At 47.8% G+C, this 8,650-nt stretch overlaps 1 pseudogene; it reads left to right on the top strand.

Moving 5' to 3' along the window:
* Positions 1-717: 717 nt before the first annotated feature.
* LOC132658934 (zinc finger protein 280A-like) lies at positions 718-1,623 on the top strand (annotated as a pseudogene).
* The last annotated feature ends 7,027 nt before the right edge of the window (positions 1,624-8,650 follow it).

Here is an 8,650-nt window from a genome sequence, read left to right as displayed (position 1 = left end):
TTAACTGAAACCACAGAGAGTGACACCTGAGATCAGAGGGGATGACCTTGTCCTGCGGTTGCCTTTAGGTAGAAAAAGCACTAGAAGAAGGGGTCACTTGAAGCCAAAAGTACTATAAAATGGCCCATCTCTTCCCATGTGAGGAAGCACAAGCACCATCACAAGCCAAGTAAAAGACCAGCGGGTCCAAATCCAGAGATGAGGATGATGACTATGCCGAGGTCATCTTTGTTGGAGTGGAGCACGTCAGTGAGGATGCTGAAGCCCTCTTTGTCAGAGTGGGTTCACGTTCAAAGCCAGTTATTTCTAACGTTTTAAACAGAGTGACCAGGGACTCATCTTCCAGAGCAAAGAAGGGCCATGTGAGTCCAGATCCCTCCTGCAGGTAGCAACCTAAAAATCTCAGGAACCCAGCATCAGAGCCACTGATCATCTCACCAACTTTTCAGTCCGAATGTGAAGGAAGAGACAGTCATGTTATGTTTGAGCCTTCGTCTAAACCTGATTATAGACGAGCTCTCTGCCAGCTCTGCTTCACAATTCAGAATTGCTCTCTCTGTGGCCTCATTGTCTATTTGGAGGTGTTCTCTCATTAGGAGGCAGGGATGAAAGTCATCTTAATTCAAAGCAATGTCCCACTTCAGATGTAAATGTTAACAGTGGTATCCCGAAAGACCTAAACTCAGCAATGGAATCCCAGGGGGACCAGCCTGCACCATGGCCCCTCCAGGATTCTGTCCTACAAAGAACACAATTATGACCTTGAAAGACCTCCCGACCTCACCGGGCCATGTTCAAGGTGGGGCCTCATTTTCACAGACTCATGCAAATGACCGGGCCTGCTTCAGTCTTATGGATCCAGACAGAACATGTAGTTTGGAAGGGCTGGAGAAAACAGACTTTTGGACTCCAGCATGTCAGAGCAAGACTGTTGATCCCATGAAAAGATATCTGATCATGTTACTTGATGACTTTTACTATGGGCAGCATATAAGAAATGGGCAGCCAGAAGAGGAGACTCGCATAGCCTTTAAATGCCTCAGTTGCTTGAGAGCTCTGAAAAATGTCAAGGTTATGATCCACGTGAGGAACCATCTGAAGCTTGAGAAGCAGAAGGGTGACAGCTGGGAATGCACTCTACCTGCCAGCACTGCCATCGCTTGTTTCCCACCCCCTTCCAGCTGCAGTGTCACATTGAAAGTGTCCACAGTTCCCAGGAGCCCTCCACGGTCTCTAAGATTTATGAATTGTCCATCAAAACAGATCAGGTTCTCTTACAGCACATGAAGGACAGTCACGAACCTGGTGAAATGCCCTATGTGTGCTGTATTTTCAATTACAGATCTTCTGCATGTGGCAACGTAGAGGCACATTTTAGAATGTGGCATGCAAACGTGAACAATTTGCTTTGTCTGTTTTGCCTCAAAATTCTCAAACTGGTGACATCCTTCGTAAATCACTCTTGGAGGCACTGGAACAGGAGGGTCTTTACATGTACCAAGCACTGGCTACAGTTTCTGAAGCTGAAGGAAAAGAGAGAGCACAAAACCAAGTATCATCATTCATTCAAAAAGCCAGAGCAATTGTTCAGGATTGCCTCCTGAAACAGAGGTCATGATCTGAACTTTAGTTCAGCTGGGACTGAGAGAGACAGCATCCATCATCGTGAGGAACTCCCAAGTGCCACCCAGAAAAACTACAAAGATGATTGACTACCAACACAAAGCATTGCCGATGTGTCTCAGCAAGGGATTTGAGTAATAATTATGTTCTACCCAGCTCCAGAAATTCACAAAAGCCCTATTAATGTTCAGCCAGCTTTACATAAAGACCCGACCTAGCTTTTGTTGTTCAGTTGCTCAGTCATTTCGGACCCCCTGTGACCATATGAACTTCAGCACGCCAGACTTCCCTGTCAATCACTATCACCTAAAGCTTGCTCAAACTCATTCCATCGGGTTGCTGATGCCATCCAACCATCTCATCCTCTGTCACCACTTCTCCTGTCTTCAACATTTCCCCAGCATCAAGTTGTTGTTGTTGTTGTTTTCCCCCAATGGGTTGACTCTTCCCATCAGGAGGCCAAAATATTAGAGCTTCAGCATCAGTTCTTCCACTGAATATTCAGGGTTGATTTCTCTTAGGATTGACTGGTTGGACCTCTTAGCAGTCTAAGGGACTCTCAAGATTCTTCTCTATTTTCCAGTACCACAGTTCAAAAAAAATCAGTTCTTCAGCACTCAGTCTTCTTTATGGTCCAGCTCTTACATCTTTATCTGACTACTGGGAAAACCATAGCTTTGACTTTATGGACATTAGCTGGCAAAGTAATGTCTCTGTCTTTTACTATGCTCTCTAGTTTTGTCACAGCGTTTCTTCCAAGGAGTGAGCGTCTTTTAATTTCATGGCCTCAGTAACCATCCACAGTTATTTTGGAGCCCAAGCAAATAAAGTCTTGCTTGACTTGTAACTGAAATTGTACTTGCTCCATCTCTCCACCATCAAGTAGCTTTGAAATCTCCATGTTCCTTCCTGGCCACTCTCTGCTCCCCAAAGTAAACATTTCTCTGACCTCTAGCACTAGGGATTCATATTCTTTGTTTCAAATTTTAAATAAAAATAATCTCACAATAGGGTTTCTGTTCCCCTGGTCTTGGCTTTCTTTCAGATAAGTGAGATGCATTCTTATTGTATGTAGCTGTGGAACATTCCTTTTGATTGCTGGTTAGAATCCCCGTGGATGAAAGCACATAGTCTTATAGGTCCATTTTACTGTGCCTGAAATTTGAGGCTCTTATTTTGCCTTTTTGAATAAGCTGCCTATGAACCCATGTGTGTGTTTCATAGTAAGTTTTCTAGGATAGCTGTTTATATATGTAGATATGAGATTTTCTGATAATGCATGTCATAGTGGGTTAGTTGCTAAGTGGTATTTGACTTTTGCAACCCCATAGATTCTAGCCTACCAGGCTCCACTATCCATGGGATTTCCCAGGCAAAATACCACAATAGGTTAGAATTTCCTTCTCCAGGGGATTTTCTTGACCCAGGGTTCAAACCTGGGTCTCCTGCACTGCAGGCAGATTTGATACTGACTGTTCCATTCTAATATGCAGGTAGAGTCAAATGCTTTTGCAAAGTGATTGAAGTAATGTGTATTTCCACTAACAGTATTGGAATTTCCATTTATAATAAAACTTGGCACTGTCAGTCTGTTTCATCATATATCTGAGCAGGACCCTGCAAGGCTTTCCCAAGCCCAACCCCCCCCCCCACCCCCAACCCCTCTCCCCCCACACCAATGTACCTTGCCTCTTATTTGTAGAAAAACTTTAGGTCCTAGACCTTCCATGAGTTTCAAAGAACAATTTTAATTAGAAGTGAAAAACTGAAGAAACAAGAAAAAAAGCAAACAAGACAGCCAATAACTTGTTTTTGTGCAGTCATGTTCACTCTTTGCAACACCATGGATTGCAGCACACCAGGATTCTCTGTCTTTCATCATCTCCCAGAACTTTCTCAAGTTCAAGTCCATTGAGTCTGTGATGCCATCCAACCATCCCATTCTCTGTCATCCCCTTCTCCTCCTGCCTTCAATCTTTTCCAGCATTAGGGTGTATTCTAATGAGTCGGCTCTTCCCATAAGGTGGCCAAAGCATTGGAGCTTCACTTTCACCATCTGTCCTTCCAGTGAATATTCAGAGTTGATTTCCTATAGGACTGATGGGCTTGATCCCCTTGCAGTCTAAGGGACTGTGTACGTGAGAGTGTGTGTGTGTGTGTGCATGTGTGTGTGTGTCTGTGTGTGTGTGTATGTGTGTGTGTGTGTGTGACTTCCATGTCTCAGCTATTTCCTGGGATTATCCACATTTACAACTGTCTGCCGAGGCTGCTCTGGAGTACTGTCTGTGGTCATTCCTGACTTAGAGGTCTCAGGTGCTGCTCCTCCTCGTATGCAGGCCTGCAGGAGACATTCAAAATCATAGCTATGACACTTACAGGTGCGGCCCTGCCAGGACTCTACTCAGTTGTGCCTTTGGAGCCTGCCAATTGCACAGGACCAAATTTCCTTCATCGGCCTCCAGTGCCCTTCCTGTGCCCTTGACCCCACCCCTCCTCCTGCTCCTGCTCCTCCTGAGAAGTGGACCCTAAGGGGAAACAGAAAGGATACAGTATTGGGCCAAAATCCAGGGATGCCCTGGATGATGGTGCTTCTCCGAGCCAAGGGATGCTTCCTCCTTTGATGGTTCTTGCACATGAATTGAACATAGGCCCTGAGATTTTTCTCATTCTCAAAACTCAGTTCCACTTGCAGGGCGGCCAGTGCCTGCAGCGCATCTAGCACCAGATGCTCACTCGGGCCTCCAGGCTTTCCTGGCCTTGCTCCTCCACCATCTTCTCCCCCAGTTCCTGGGAGAACCTCTGTTCCTGCTCCTCAACTGCCATAAACTGCACCTCTTCCATGATGTCTTCCACCAGCTGCTACAACTCCCACCTGATCCCCGCCATGTCTCTGTCCACCAGTGCCTCGCCATCCTCCACCACCTCCACCCTAAAGAGGGTGGCCTCTTCACCTGACGTGACAACTGGTGGCTGCAAGGTCACAGCTATGCACAGCATTACAACAGCAGTCCACGTGGCCCCTGTCCCCTGAGCACCCAGGCTGACAACTAAGAAGGTTCGGGGATCCTGGATGCTCCCGCCTTCCTCTGACTACCTCTCACGCTCCTTTTGGCCCTGGCCATGAACCCAAGCTAAAGCTGAAACTCCATTACTTTGGCCACCTCATGAGAAGAGTTGACTCATTGGAGAAGACTGTGGTGCTGGGAGGGATTGGTGGCAGGAGGAGAAGGCGACGACAGAGAATGAGATGCCTGGATGGCATCACTGACTCAATGGATGTGAGTCTGGGTAAACTCCAGGAGTTGGTGATGGACAGGGAGGCCTGGCTTGCTGCGATTCATGGGATCACAAAGAGTCAGACATGACTGAGTGACTGAACTGAACTGATGATCCCAAGCTTAGGCAAATGCAAAGACATGGGACATAATAGCACCACATCAAGTGGTGTACAATGGTGGCCCAGGGTCCAGTAAACCTGTGGGACCCACTAGGTTTTTGTGGGCGGGGAGTGAGGGAGATAGTCGGGAGGCGGGGGCTGGTGTGTTGGGGGTGGCTGGAGGCTGAAGAAAGGGGCGGTGGACAGGCCAGGACAGGGTGAACAGGCCCTGGGAGATCGGTGAAACAGGCAAGGCCCTAGGCTGTGAACCACGCACAGGCTACTGGCTCAAATCTAGACCAATGGCCAAGAAGGTAGTGGGCAGCACACTTATAGACACACCCCTAAACCAGAGGGCATCTTCTGTGGTTCCCGGGCTTCAGCATCCCCATGGGGCCACATTCTGCTCCAAGGAGGCAGCTGGTTTTGTATCTGCCTCTACCCCAGGTGGAAATTCCAACCACGGGTTCCTGCTCTGCAGTCCGAACAGCAGACTCCTGTGTCCCACACGTCTTTCAATAACTGGGAGCTCTCCCTGCATAGAAAGGGTAAATCCACATAGGAAGTGTGGATCTTGGGTTTGCCTTGGGTATAAGGGATCCACCTGGTCCCTTTATAGCCACTCCCTCTGCTGGCAATTTCTCAAGCCTAGACTAAGAAAGTCTTTGATCTCCTCCAAACAAAACACACTTGTCTTGGGTACTTTCCTTGGTTTCAATACAAATGTCTGGTCCCTTTGTTCTTCTAGCCAGGTCCTGGGTGTCATTTTGACCTGACCAGCATGACCAATGAGGTGTGCTTGCCACAGAAGCTCAAGATGGTGAGCTGGGAGCAGCAGCAGAGGCAGGGCAGGAGGGCACTGGACTGAGAGTCCATGATGCTGCACTTTTCCAGGTCCTGCAGTATGGCGAAGGTCCTCTTGATCAGTACCTGCAGGGGCTCCAAGCTGAGGCTGGTCAAGTTGACTCCGCTGAGGCCCAGGTCCTTTAGCAGGCTGACATTCAAGAACGGTGACAGGGACATCATGTCCGGCTCCAAAATCAGGCAGTTGGCGATCAACAGGGTCTCTAGAGTGGTCTTCAGGCACCTGGGGAGAGACAGGGCATTCAGTCCCAGGGTCAGAGGTGGTGGGTGGAGGGATGTGGAGAGGAGAGGCCTGTTTCACCGGAACACAAGACATCTCCCTGGCTTGGAGCTTACCTCTCACCTTCTTGACAGGAAGGCAGGGGGTCTTCATGGGGAAAGGTCGTGCTCACATGGGTATGACCTCCCCACGCACAAAATGATAAACTATTTTCAATGTGGGAATCAAACAGTAACCAAATGTTATTTCCTATTTCAGCTTACTAGTATTTGCTTTGCTGGAATTAAGATGTTTTTACAGGACATGACTAGTTGAATTAAACAGCTGGATGCAGTGGACATGGGCTGATGGGTCCCTGTAGTTATAGATGATCCCTGGGTGAATATCCCCTAGGTATCCGGGGGACACAATCTGTCCATTACCACCTACAATTCTTTCTTTCTCTCTTCTTCTGGTTTCTAAGTGAATATATTTATTCCTAATGCTTGGAGTTTGCATCTGCCAAAAAGGGAATAAATGCAACTCATCCATACAGACAGTCTAGGCTGCATCCTCTCAGTTTTGATCACTGTGTTCAACGCAGAGCAATAACCTCTTACTGAGGATTTCCTATGTATTCAGGAGTCTTAGAAGAAAATGATTGTAATTTGGACTTGAAGACTTTGGAGATATTTCAACAATGATGCTCTTTTGACTTTTCCTTTTCTCTGGACTATGTAGGAGCCACAATTTTCCCCTCCTGATCCCTCCTTGTCATCTCCAGAATCACCCACTTCCCGCAGCTCACCTGATGCCTAAAACAGCTCAGGACAGAAGTGGTAGGTAGGAGGGGACAGACAGAGGTTCAGTCTTCAAACCTCATGCCTGATAGACCAATGTCCTTCTCAGAGTTATCTGTCATCATCTCAGCTAAGACATCACTCTCTCGGAAGGAATACACAAGGGCATCACACCTGACCCCCACTGTGTGGATACCCAGTAACAAGTCCCCTTTGACAGCATCTAACCTAGGCCATGCCTCTGAGCCTAACCAGGGAGATGACCTGACAAGACACCAGGGGACAGATCAGTGGCATCGTGAGGACTTCCGAGGGGCCCGTGCACTCTGACAATGTCCCCAGCGGGCACAGAGAAGACGCCCTGAGGGTAATGAAATGAGAGAGGTCTGTTCTGGTCTGTGGAGCGTTCTGCTGAGCTGGCACCACGCCTCACCTTGAGCACCTGGTGCAGGCGGCTCTCGAGGAAGGAGATGGTGTTCAGGTAGAGCTCCTGCAGGTGCAGCAGGTTCAGGAACTGGGAAGTGAGCTGGCCCATACAGTGCTTCTCCTGGTCTGGGGTGGTGTGCAGCAGCATGTGGATTCGAGACAGGGCCTGGGTGTGCCTCCCGGAAAAGGCTGCCTTCAACAGCAGCAGGAAAAGCTCGATCGGGAGCTCCTCCAGGGCTGCACTGGCTAAGGCCTCATTCCACAGCAGGCTCTGGTCAGCCAGCTCCATGAGTCTGGGTGGGGCCTGAATGCCCATCCTGAAGAACCTACTCTGGAACGAGTCCTGGGGGAATTTCAGAGAGCAAGGCCGGGGGTTGGGGTGCAGGGGTGGTGGTGGTGGTGGTCTTTCTCTGGCCAAAGAACCGGTGTGCTGTCCCTCCACCTTCAGGGAACCCAAGGCAGAGTCAGAGACATCCTCTGGCCACAAAGTCACAGCTTTGGCCCCACTGGCACGTGGACAAGCATCTCTCCAGGCAGCAACAAACAGACAAGGTGACCTCTTGCCCCATTCTATATCTACCAGCTGCTGCATTTAATTCCAGCCCTGCTGGCCGGTAGATACCTAGGAGTCTGACAACTGACTCAACTCTCTTCAGATAAAGTTTCTAATTATTACTCAAGGGCTGAAAACAGGAATAAGGAGTTTAGCCCAACATGGCCTGTCTCTAAACTCCAGCCAATAATTCACACTTTGCGTGCTGTTATGTCACTTAATACAAAGACGTACCTTTCCCTGTGTGTCTCTTCTACAAATGTTATTAACATTCAGTTCAGTAGAGCAAAGTGCCGATAATCAGAACAAAGCCTCCACTCTTTAAAATAGTATACAGATTTTAATTTTTTTTTGTATTCAATGGAATTAAGAAACAGTTTTTAGCTTTTAAAATAAAAAGAAACACCACAAACCCTTTAAGCTGGTAAAATCACAAAACTATAAAATTATGTGAACTATAATCACTGTTCACAAACGAAAATGTAAAATGTCACCCAAAAATTCCTCCTAATTAGATGTCTTTCTTTAAATTAATTCCAGGAAATTAATTCCCTGGCAGTTCACTGAGGAGGACTCTGTGCTTTCACTACAGGGGCATGAGTTCTACTACCATTAGGGAACTATGGCCCTAGATGTTGTTCGGTGTGGCCCCATCCCCTCACTCTCACCCCACCCTACCCCCCCATCCCGCCCCTCCCTACCAAATTCTCTTTGGTTAAGAAATGGTTATTGCAATGGTTTGGTTATTGTAAACGTCTGTATAAGTGGGGAAGATCAGAGAAGAAAGCAAACTGTCTGGGATAAAGGTA

This window comes from Ovis aries, chromosome Y, assembly GCF_016772045.2.
Source record: "Ovis aries strain OAR_USU_Benz2616 breed Rambouillet chromosome Y, ARS-UI_Ramb_v3.0, whole genome shotgun sequence".
Taxonomy (NCBI): Eukaryota; Metazoa; Chordata; class Mammalia; order Artiodactyla; family Bovidae; genus Ovis; species Ovis aries.
The sequence above is the reverse complement of the archived record's forward strand: the minus strand, read 5'-3'. Positions and strand labels throughout refer to the sequence as shown.